Here is a 13212-nt window from a genome sequence, read left to right on the forward strand (position 1 = left end):
ATCTGCGAAGGCGCAGATGCGGTGAGTTGAGCGCATAAGCGGTTGGCAACGAATAAGCGATATTTGGGCACGCACCTGCGAGTGCGTAGATGCAGGTATTTTACCGCACGTGTAAAGGCAGGCATCCAGTGCTTCTCCGCAAAAGCGTGATTTTTGGTCGCAAAAGCGATGACGCAGAAACGGCTAATGTGTCGCGCGTGCGAAAGTGCTCGGCAAAATGTTAAATACAAGGGTTCGCGATTTTGGCTTCATTTAAACATTTCCAAGCTCGGATTGAGGCAATTTTTGAAGTAAATGTCACCATATGAATTGGGGTAAGTGTTCTCTACTTTATTTTGGTTATATTTCATGAATCTATCTTAATTTTTGGTAATTTGATTGGGAATTTTAAAGAGGAAATTGGAGGTTTGGCCTAGAGTTTCATAATATGAATCTTTGAGTTTTGAACATCGATTCGAAGTAGTATTTGAGTGAAACTAATATGGTTGGGCTCATAATTGAATGGTTTGTCAGATTTTGTGAGTTTTGTCGGGTTCCGAAGTGCGGGCCTGGGTTGGACGTTTTGGTCGATTTTAGGCTTTTGATTAAAGATTCGACCTTTTTCATTTGGAATTGTTTCCTTGGGATTTATTTGATGTATTTGAGTTGTTTTTGGATAGTTTTAAGCCGTTCGGAGGTCGCTACGTGTGTGATGGCATCTTTGGAGCATCGTTTGGCTTGCTCGACATTGGTATTGGCTCGTTCAAGGTAAGTAACCCTTCTAAACTTAGTGATAAGGGTATGAAACCTCGTAATATATGTTATGTGATCGGTATTGAGGCGATGCACATGCTAGGTGACGGGCGTGTGGGCGTGCACCATGTAAATTAGGACTCTGCTGCTTCTATGGCACTGTAAAATGGTCCTACTTTGTTGATATCTGTGTTTCCACCATGTGATAAAGTAGTTAAGTTGTCAACGATGCTAGGTATCATATTTAGGCATTATGTCGACATGTTTGGACCCATAGTGGTCGTTTTCTTACTGTCATCTCACCGATTTCATTGATATTTCGTACTCAGTCATAACCATGCATTCATACCATATCTCTAACTCAGTTATTATTTATTGATACATCATATCATTGTTGTCGGGCAAGTTTCATGACATTATGAGCCTGTGAGTGAGACTGAAGAGATTGATGACTGAGTGAGGCCGAGGGCCTGAGTGAGAGTGATATTTTGGGATCGGGTTGCATGTCGCAGCATGTTATATTGATTATATATTATGGGATCGGGCTGGGTATCGCAACGATATATTGATTACATTTTTATGGGATCGGGTTGCACGTCGCAGCGATATAGCACTTGGGCTGAAAGGAGCCCCTCCGAAGTTTGTACACCCCGAGTGAGCGCAGTCGACTATAAACATGTGGATCGGGTTGCATGCCGCAGCGGGTATTATACAGCGCTGAGTGATTGAGTATGCTGAGCATTAAGCATAATGAGAGAGGATGCGAGATAGTGAGGTCGAGTACTCTGAGAGTGTGAGTACATGATTCATCTCTAAGGTACATGGCATTGGCATGCACACATGACATACAGGCATAGAGATGTATTTATTCCTCATGTTGTACGGTATCACGTCATTCATGATATTTTTACACACAATGATATGTGTGCATAAAGAGGTATTTCACACTTGCTATCTGGAAAGTAAATGAAACATCTTATTTATTGTGTAAAGGATATTTGGAAAAATTACAGTTTTCAAACTTACTCGTATTTTTGGTATTTTCGGTAAAATATTTGAGTTTTCACTAAGATACTTGAAAAGCATGACTATTTTCTGGATCTGTGAACGAGCTGAGCATTTTACTTCTCAGATACATCTTTTATTACTTGTATTATACTGCTATGAACTGTTGTGGGATATTAATATTGGACCCAACCTTGCGTTAGCTCGTCACTACTTTCAACCTAAGGTTAGGTTTATTACTTAATGAGTACATGTGGTTGGTTGTACTCATACTTCATTTATGCACCTTGCATGCAGATATTGGCTGCTGACATTGTTGTGTTCGTTGGGAGCTGGATCTGAAGATGTACATGTGTCCCGGTTGTAGCTGTCTCTTGTTCGTGGTAACCTTAGATCTATAACCCCCTGTTTATGTACTTTTAAAACAGGCTATGTATTTATTTCATTTCAACTTTGTAAACTCCGTTCTTAGAAGCTCGTGATTTGTACTACTAATCCTTGGGAAATGTATAAAATTCAGTAAATTACTATCGTTTATTTATCTTGTTAATATCATTGGAATTGGATAGTTACTATTGGCTTACCTAGCGGGTTGGGTTAGGTGTCATCACGACTAGTGGATTAGGGGTCGTGACAAGTTGGTATCAGAGCTCTAGGTTCATAGGTTCTACAAGTCGTGAGCAAGTGTCTAGTAGAGTTTTGCAGATCGATATGATGGCATCCATATATATCTTCGAGAGGCTACATGACATTTTGGATATATTTTCCATCTTTCTTTCCTTATCGTGCGGTATTGATTCAGCTTGAAACGTAACCCTTTGAATTCTTTCCACGCATTTGTATGCGCACATGAGCCCTCGGTATCAGTTGTGCAACGACGACTTGTGATTCCATGGTTGAGGTGAAAGATGTGATTTTGGCATGCTGGCGATGGGCCAGTCTGGAGGACTTGAGGCCAGGTTTTGACGGTAGCCTGAGCACTGAGATTTTGATTGAGTGAGCACGTGCTTTTGGGACTTATATGTCCGGTGGTGTTCCTGTTAGTGGAATTTGTGATTGGATGAATATGTGGTGAGTATGATGTGACTATGTGGTGGAATTTACTTGAGATGTATTAAGAACTATTGGGTGTTTGATTTCTGTCTTGATTTGGCGTATGACCTCAAGTTATGGGTGTGTTGAAGGACCTCTCATGTTGTTTAGTTGTGGAGTGCAGTAGATTTCATGTCGTGTTATGAGCTCAGACTCAGGAGGATTAAGTGATTGTGTAATAGTTACGACTATGGAAGAGTATAGAGAGATGTCAGCTTGAGGCAAAGCTGGTAGGTTACCTCTGTTAGGTGTCCTGAGGTTGTGCGGTCCCTATGTTATTTTTGTAGAAAGTTCTCATTTACCATCGAATTATATGTGTTGCAATTTAAGTTTGGACCACTTGTGGAAGTTGGGTTAACTATCACGAGGGTGAATGCGAGATTTGGAGATGATTTGAGGTACTAGATGGTTCGTGTTGCATGAGCTGATGAATGATTTAGTCGAATCTCACCGCGGTATTTTGGCAGTCATAGAGTATGGACATTGTGAGTTATTGTGTGTTTTGATCTATGACTTTGAGCCAAGTGGGGGAGTCTGCTATCGACAAGTTGATTGCACGATTATGCGTTGTATTGGTTTCGGTTTGAGGTATACTGGTGAATCAGTTATGACTGCAGGGGTTGAGATTGAGGATCGTTCGAGTAAGGGAATTTCTGGATACGGGTTGTATTACACTCTACGGGTATATGGGAGTCATGGAACGATTGAGTGGTTAGTCGTGAAGGATGTAGTGTGCATGGAGTATGAATTGCTCAGTTACTTAGAAGTGTGGGCTATTCACTAGGGTGTTGGTGTGCTAATAGGGCACATGTCGTTCGGTTCGTTTGGTCAGTTTAATTGAGATTTAAGAAAAGTGGATGACTCTCGAGAATGGTTCTAATGGATTCAAGATTTAAATATAGCGATTTGGAATTTTCAAGATCGGCATATGGCTAGAAACTGAGAGTTACATTGAACAGTGTCGAGACTTGTGGCATTTTTATATTATTGGGGATTATGCATTTCACTATCAAGAAGGCGAAGGAAACAATTTTAGGTTCACATAAGGTCTCTTTAGAGTGGGTGTCTCGGTTGTGGTTCTTCGGGGTGTTTAAGAGGGAAGTCAATGACTTATGGGCCTTAGGGCGTTGTGGTTTTATACTAGGGTCTCTTGTGTGGTGAATTTTGGTTAAGGATTGTGGTGTTCCAGCAAGGAGAAGTATCAATTTGAAGGCAATTTGGAAGGGACTTGGAGAAATAGGACAGCGTGGTAGTAGGCCGGATCAGCATAGTAATGGATATAATCGGTTCTTTGGGTACTTATGATGTGGCTAGTCTCCACAAGTGTTTTGTGGTAATGCTCTTGGGTTTTGGCGACCTACGCGGCTGGGTTGAGTGAGAGAGATTCGGTTATGATAGCTTGGTTATGTGCAAATGGGTTCAAAGAGTTCTCAATGGTTTTTACCAAGGATTCGATGGGTATATCTTTTTTTTTCCTGCTGGCGTGAGGAGCATGTGGTGTATAGTGAATTTATCTTGGATGAAATCAAATGGAATGTCCTTGGCTAATTGAGTATGTAGTTGCTTGTGACTCGAAGTGGACTATGAAGTTCTCATATTTTTCATATGATGGTGTAACGACCCGACCGGTCGTTTTGAGCTATAGCGCATCATACAACGGTTTGAGACCATGAGTAACTTCACTTCAGGTATTATGACTTGTATGCGTGGTCGGAATTTAATTTCGGGAAGTTCAAAGTTGATTTGGAAAAAAATTATAATTTCGAAAGCTTTAAGTTGGAAGAATTGACTAAGGTTTGATATTTTTCGAGTAAACGACCTCGGAATCGAGATTGGAAGGTTCCAACATATTTGTATGATAATTTTGGACTTGGGCGTATGTCCGGGTCAGGTTTTGGATGACCCGGGAGCATTTCAGCGCCTATTGTAGAAGGTTGGCGCTTTGGAAGAATTTCATAAATTTGAGTTGAAGTGTATTTCAATGATATAGCCGTTTGTTTGGGATTTCGAGTCTAGAAATAGCTCCGTATAATGATTCTGGTCTTAGAAGCGCGTCCGGATGTGGATTTGGAGGTCCGTAGGCCATTTTGGGCTTATTTGGGCGAAAGTTGAAAAATTAGATAATTTTGAGAAATTTGACCGGGAGTGGACTTTTGATATCGGGGTCGAATTCCGATTTCTGAAAGTTGGAGTAGGTCCGTAATGTCAATTATGACTTGTGTGCAAACTTTAAGGTCAATCAGACGCGATGTGATATGTTTCAACATCGATTATAGAAGTTTGAAGTTTCAAAGTTCATTAAGTTTGGATTGGAGGGTGATTCATGTTTTAACATTGTTTGATGTGAATTGGAGGCTCGACTAAGTTCGTAATGTGACTTGGGACACGTTGGTATATTTGTTTTAGGTTCCAGGAGCCTCGGGTGGGTCCCAGATGGTTAACAGAGCAAGTTTTGGACTTAGGGAATGGCTAAAGTGCACCAGTCCTGGTGTAACCGCACATGCGAAGTTAGGGCCGCAGGTGCGGAGCCGCAGAAGCGGTCATGAGGGTCGCAGAAGCGGCATAGGCTGGGGAAGGTTGGAACCGCAGATGCGGTCGAGTTTCGCATACGCGGGACCGCATCTGCGCACGTGGAGTCGTAGGAGCGAAGGCGCAGAAATGAATGTGGGCCACATATGTGGAGTTGAGGGGTATGAAGAAGGACCGTAGAAGCGATAATTTGGCCGCGGAGAGGTCGCTGGCAGATTATTTTAAAGAGCGAGATTTGGTTCTTCTTCTCTCATTTTCCACTTGGTTGAAGCTATTTTGGAGAGCTTCAATGAGGGATTTTCATCAAGCAACACAAGGTAAGTGATTCCCACATATTGAAAGTTAATACTTGGATTATATATGGATTTAGACTTGAAAATTTGTAGAAATTTGGGATTTTGGTAGAAACACATAGAAATAATATTTTTGGATTTTGATGAAGAAATTGGACATGGAATTTGAAATAAATTATATATTTGAGTCCGTGGTGTCATGTGTAAATTTTATTTTCAAACATTTTTAGAATCCGGGCACGTAGGCCCGAGGGTGATTTTTATTGACTTTTCAAGCGGAGTTAGGAATTATTGTAAACTGAATTATAATGAGTGTTAGAGTATATATTTATGGTCTTACATATTTATTGATTAGTTTCGGAGTGTTGGGCATCGACTTGAGTTGTTGGAAGGGCTTGGGAGCCGGTTATGGAATTTCATAGCGAGGTAAGTCTATTTCTAACCTTGTAAGAGGAAACTTACCCTATATGTGAACTTAATTAATATGTGTTGTTATTTGTGGGGGGCTACGTAAGCATGAAGTGTCGAGAGTCCGTGCGTAGCTACTATTTCTGTTTATGTCCGGGTAGTTTTAGGTCTATACCATGCTTGTGGACACCGTTATTTGATTATATTTGTTAACTGTATCAAATGGAACTAAGTTGAGGATTTTTAAGTATTTAAAAGCTTCGAGTCGAATTGTCTTTATTTTGAAAATAATCAAGAAAGGTTTATGATTTATTGATAAATTTATATTTGACCGTGTCGCATGTATGATTCGTAAGTGGGGTAATAGATGCATCTATGGTTCACGTCGTTCGACCCTCGGCAGTGCACAATTTATATTTATGTTGGATCGAGCCGAACGTCCTCGATGGTATTCGTGAGTGATAATAGAATTAGAAGTTCCTTTTATAATTGGTATAAATTCATTATTTGAAAGATTATTTGTTTTAAATGAAGAAAGTGATTTGGGTCCTTAAATATGGTGATGAATTGTTCAGTTATTTCTTGTTCTGAGTTTTATTGATATATATATATATATATATATATATATATATATATATATATATATCATTCTTAATTAGAATTTCATATTATTATATTGTTGGCCCTTAGTTAAGTGTCGAAGTCGACCCCCCGTCACTACTTCTTCGAGGTTAGGCGGGATACTTACTAGGTACGCGTTGATTTACGTACTCATGCTACACTTGCTGCACGTTTTTGTGTAGGTGCATATATGTCAAGTGTCCTTGTGGGCGCAGAGGCGCGGTTATTGCGGGGACATAGGTGAGCTGCATTCCACGTTACGAAATTGCAGAAAATATGATTTCAGAAATATTAAAAATGAGAACCAAATTAAGTATTTATTTTTGGTTTTTCTGACCGCAGTGTACGACGCCATCACGACCTTTAATGGATTTTGGGCCGTGACAGATGGCATGATATATGCGGCGTGTTGTGTGGGATTGAGATTTGCATGTGCGATGTCACATGTCAGTTTTGAAGGGAATGTCATAAAATTCTTAGGCAGCATGAACGGTTTCAGATGACTAGGTAAATGATATTACTATTTGGTTTGGCTTGATGAGAGCATACATTTCAGAAGGGGCAATGTGTTTTGATTTATGGATATTTCATTGGTATTGCGACACTCTTCTAGTTGATCGACTGATGATATGCAAATTTTGCTTTGTGGCACAGAAGAATTATAGAAGTATTCCTCGTGGGATGATCGTGTATGGGGGATGTGTTAGACATTCGGGCGGTGAAGTTGGGATCAAATATGGTGATTCGTGTATTCTATAGATTTGGAGATTGGGAGTTCTTAGGAGCATATTATTTCATGATTGTGGATTGTGAAGTTGTGGCCGAAGCTAGCTAGATGATAGAATATGTTATGATTCAATCATTGTGGACTTTCAGAGGTTATTTAGCTATTTGTGGGTGACTAGAGCTGATTTGGGAATCCATTGGTAGGCCCAATTAGGATGTGTATTCTACACCGAGTCAGATTGGTTGGCTCCATACTGTTATTGTTGAGGGATGTTCCATTCGGTTGTTGTTAAGCTTATTCGTGTTCTAAAATGATCTGCGAGTTACTCTTCTATACTGCAATGAGTTGTGATTCGTTGGTTATAAGCACACTTGGTGCGGTTCTATTGGGGCTTTATAGAGGAATTTAAGTGAGATGAGTAATTGGGTATTGCATGGTTGATGGCATATGGGTTATGTTCTTTCGAGTTTTGGGTGGCATTGTGTTATCTGCTTCTCCGTGGTTATGGTAATGCACTTTGAGTACTTGATGTTGGATTGCACGTGGTTATTGATTTTATGCATGATGGCTGAGGTATTTCACATGGATGAGTGTTTGGACGGGGTCACACATTGCAACATAGTTATGTTGAGATATGTTCCCTTGTGTTAGATTCGTGTGTGTTGGTTCTACGATGTGTGATAGGTTCTTAACATTGCGTTGTGGTGGTACACATTGAGCTTGCGGGACAGTTCTCTAGTTTGAGTCATTTTCGCGATTGAGTACATTTGGAATGTTGCTTATTGGTGCACGACTTGCATGAGTTGCAACTTTAGATTGTATGGGTATGTCATGTCACTAGAGTGGTCGTGTTGGATGAGATGAGGTCATTGGACCTAGAATGGATATTATCGAAATAGATTACAGCATTGTTGGAAGGATAATATCGAAAGTCGACTTAGAAAATTGCTATAGTTCTTGTCGAAGGAGAGAGAGCTCCATGACTGGTGGATCTGATGAATGGTTACGAGTTTCTGCGTGTTTCTTTCATCCCCGGTACTGTACGAATGGTTTTAGAAAGGAGACTTGTTTGATATGAGGTTTATTACCGGCATTGGGTTGTTCTGAGAAGTTACTGTGATCGAAGATTTTGATATGGGTATTTGAGTTAGGTAGTATATCTTGTGATTGTAGCTTGGGTTATGGTTGCATTTTGGTACAGCTTGTTCAGACTTATGCAATGTGTAAGTTGCGAGATTCAGATCTTATAAGGAATTCCGGATGTTGGAAATTGGATTCTAAGGCTTGCGGGCTAGGTTGAATTGAGAAATTTCAGTTATGTTGTGTTATCGAACTTGTATAGGATGGGTAACGTGGGATCACCCCCGTGTATGTGCATGGTAAGGTTACACGGTTGTTGGATGACTTTGAGAACAACTCTTGGCACGTTCGAGGGCGAACATATGTTTAAGTGGGGGAGAATGTAACGACTCGATAGGTCGTTTTGAGCATTTGTACTTTGCTCGGTAGGTTATGACCATGATTAGATCTGTATGATGTATTATGACTTATGTGAATCGTCGGTTTTGGTTTTCAGGTTATTCGGAATCAGTTCATTGTTGAATCTTTAAGTTGAAAGAGTTGACCAAGTTTGACTTTTTATGAATTTTCCATCGGAACAGAGTTTTGATGGTTATGTTAGCTCCGTTGGGTGATTTTGGACTTAGGAGCACGTCCGGATTGTGATTTGGAGGTCCGTGATTGAATTTGGCTCGAAATGGCGAAAGTTGAAATTTTGGAAAGTTTGAGCGGGAGTGGACCTTTTGATATCAGGGTCGGATTTCAATTCTGGAAGTTGGAGAAAGTCCGTAATGTCAAATGTGACTTGTGTGCAAAATTTGAGGTCAATCGGACGTGTTTTGATAGGTTTCGGCATCAGTTGTGGAAGTTTGAAGTTTCAAAGTTCATAGATTTTTATTTGATGTGGAATTCATTATTTTGATGTTGTTATGTGTGATTTGAGGCCTCGAGTAGGTCCGTATTATGTTATGGGAGTTGTTGGTACATTTGGACGGGGTCCCGAGGGGCTCGGGCGTGTTTCAGATTGATTTTGAATCATTTTCTGCAATGTTGCCATTGTTGGTTCTGGTGTGACCGCACCTGCGGCTCGTTTGCGTAGGTGCGATGGTCGCAGAAGTGACAAAGGGGTCGTAGGATCGAAAATATTCCTGGGAGCAGGGTTCCACATAAGTAGAGATTGCTTCGCATCTACGAAGGTGCAAATGTGGTGAGTTGAGCGCAGGAGCGGTTGGCAGTGCAAAAGCGATATTTGGGCATGCACCTGCGAGTGCGCAGATGCGGGTATTTTACCGCACGTACGAAGGCAAGCCTCCAGTGCTTCTCCACATAAGCGTAATTCATATGCGGCTAATGTGTCGCATGTGCGAAAGTGCTGGGCAGAATGTTAAATACATGGGTTCGCGATTTTGGCTTCGTTTTAACATTTCCAAACTCAAATTGAGGCGATATTTGAAGCAAATGTCACCATATGAATTGGGGTAAGTGTTCTCTACTCGGTTTTGGTTATATTTCATGTATCTATCTTCGTTTTTGGTAATTAGATTGGGAATATTAAAGAGGAAATTGGGGTTTTGGCCTAAAGTTTCATAATATGAATTTTTGAGTTTTGAATATCGATTTGAAATCGTATTTAAGTGAAACTAGTATGGTTGAACTCGTAATTGAATGGGTTGTCGGATTTTGTAAGTTTTTTCATATTCCGAGGTGCGGGCTCGGGTTGGACGTTTTGGCAGATTTTGGGCTTTTGATTAAAGATTCAACCTTCTTCATTTGGAATTGTTTCCTTGGGCTTTATTTGATGTATTTGAGTTACCTTTGGATGGTTTCGGGCCGTTCAGAGGTCGCTACGTGTGTGATGGCATCTTTGGAGCATCGCTTGGCTTGCTCGGCATTTGTATTGGCTCGTTCGAGGTAAGTAACCCTTCTAAACTTAGTGTTGAGGGTATGAAACCCCGTAATATGTGTTATGTGATCGGTATTGAAGTGACGCACATGTTAGGTGAAGGGCGTGTGGGCGTGCACCATATAAATTGGGACTCTGCTGCTTCTATGGCGCTGTATAGTGGTCCTACTTTGTTGATATATGTATTGTCACCATGTGATAAAGTAGTTAAGCTGTTAATCATGCTAAATATCATATTTAGGCAGTATGCCGACACTGTTTGGACATAGTGATCGCTTCTTAGTGTCATCTCACTGATATTTCACTCTCAATCATAACCATGCATTCATACCATATCTCAGTCTCAGTTATTATTTATTGATACATCATATCATTGTTGTCGGGCTAGTTTCATGACATTGTGAGCCCATGAGTGAGACTAGAGAGATTGATGACTGAGTGAGGCCGAGGGCCTGACTGAGAGTGATATTTTGGGATCGGACTGCATGTCGCAGCATGTTATATTGATTATATATTATGGGATTGGGCTGCACGCCGCAGCGATATATTGATTACATTTTATAGGATCGGACTGCACGCTGCAACGATATAGCGCTTGGGCTGAAATGAGCCCCTCCGGAGTCTACACACCCCCAGCGAGCGCAATCGACTATAAATATGTGGATTGGGTTACACACTGCAGCGGGTATTGTACATCGTTGAGTGAATTGAGTGTGATGAGCATTGAGCATAGTGAGAGAGGATGCGAGAAAGTGATGTTGAGTACTCTGAGAGTGTGAGTACATGATTCATCTCTGAGATAGATGGCATTGGCATGCACACACGACATACATGCATAGAGATGCATTTTTTCCTCGTGTTGTACGGTATCACGCCATTCATGATTTTTTTACACACAATGATATGTGGATATAGAGAGGTATTTCACACTTGCTATATGGAAAGTAAATGAAACATCTTATTTATTGTGTAAAAATTATATTTTTCAAACTTACTCGTATTTTTTGAATTTTCGGTAAAATATTTGGGTTTTCACTAAGATACTTGAAAAGCATGACTATTTTCTAGAACTGTGAACGAGCTGAGCATTTTACTTATGAGATACATCTTTTATTGCTTGTATTATACTGCTATGAACTGTTGTGGGATATTAGTACTGGACCCGACCTTGTGTTAGCTCGTCACTACTTTTAACATAAGGTTAGGTTTGTTACTTATTGAGTACGTGGGGTTAGTTGTACTCATACTACTTTCAACATAAGGTTGGGAGCTGGATCTGAAGATGTACATGCATCCCGGTTGTAGCTGCCTCTTGTTCGTGGTAGCCTTAGATCTATAAAACCTTGTTTATGTACTTTTCAAACAGACTATGTATTTATTTCATTTCAACTTTGTAAACTCCGCTCTTAGAAACTCGTGATTTGTACTACCAATCTTTGGAAAATGTATAAAATTCAGTAAATTACTATCGTTTATTTGTCTTGTTAATATCATTGGAATTGGATAGTTACTAGTTGGTTTACCTAGCGAGTTGGGTTAGGTGCCATCACGACTAGTGGATTTGGAGTCGTGACAAATACTAGCACTTCGGTCCAAACTAGAATATATTGAACTTTCTCGTAAGTGTATTCATTCATATAATATTTCTTTTACAAATTTAAACTAGATAAAAAAAGAAGAAAAAATTCATATTTATATAATTATAAAACCAAACAAAAGCAGGATTAAGTTGGATTTAAAATAAAACACCACAAAAATTTTATAGTGTTGGATTTAGTCTCAAAATTCATTTGAATCACAAAACTTTAAAAGTTACAATCTCAAACTGCTTTAAGAAATAAAGCAAACATATACATTTTGCTCAGAAATTTATTTAATATTTCAATTAAATCTTGTACTTTAGATCCTTTCCTTATTTTAATTGTGTAAAATATATTTTATAAAAGAAAAGTAATGCCAAAAATGAAAAAATCACAGAGAATAAATAAATTATTTGTTGTGGGTTAGAATTATTCTTTGTTCAAAATTATAATCAATTAATTACATATAATTTAATTTTCTTTGTAGAAATAAAAATAAAAGTGAAAAGGATTAAGTAGGAAGCTAAAATTAAATTAGATAGTGTAAATCGGCACTTCTTCAATTTTTTTATTCTTAATTGTAAATATATAATCGGTCATAAAATTAAAATAAATTAATTTTATATAATTTAATTATCTTTGTAAAAATAAAAACTAGAGATGTTTTGGTGAAATTTTATGTTTAATTGTCCGTATATAAAATAGTATGTCATTACCCTTTAATCAAAGATTCATACTATTTATCTACCAAAATGTAAAATATTATAATAAATACTATAAATAAAAATTATTATACTCTTTAATCAACATTAAATCTAGAAATACTTTCTAAATGACGCTTAACAATTGCACGTTAGGTATAAAAAGTTTAATCATATTAATAAAAAAAAATTAAGTTAAACTTTTTAATATGTGGTACACGCGCAAAGCGCGTACCCTAAAGCTAGTCTATCTATATAGAATAGGAGAAGCAAAAACACTATATTAAGACAAGTGGCATAACCACAAAAAGCCAAGTTTCAATGTTAAGACAAAATAAACTAACATTTCTAAACAATTGTTTTTATTTAAAATTTGCATTAATTGGTTACACTACTTGAATTAATAAATATAGATATCTTTTAATTATACCAATTCATATATATATATATATATATATATATATATATATATATATATAAAAGAGAAGTAAATAATTCTACGATGCCAAGTGGCATGACCATAAGACAACAAGTGTAGATTTATATAATAAAGTTCCAACAA

The sequence above is a fragment of the Nicotiana tomentosiformis genome, chromosome 8 (genome assembly GCF_000390325.3).
Source record: "Nicotiana tomentosiformis chromosome 8, ASM39032v3, whole genome shotgun sequence".
In the NCBI taxonomy this organism is placed as follows: Eukaryota; Viridiplantae; Streptophyta; class Magnoliopsida; order Solanales; family Solanaceae; genus Nicotiana; species Nicotiana tomentosiformis.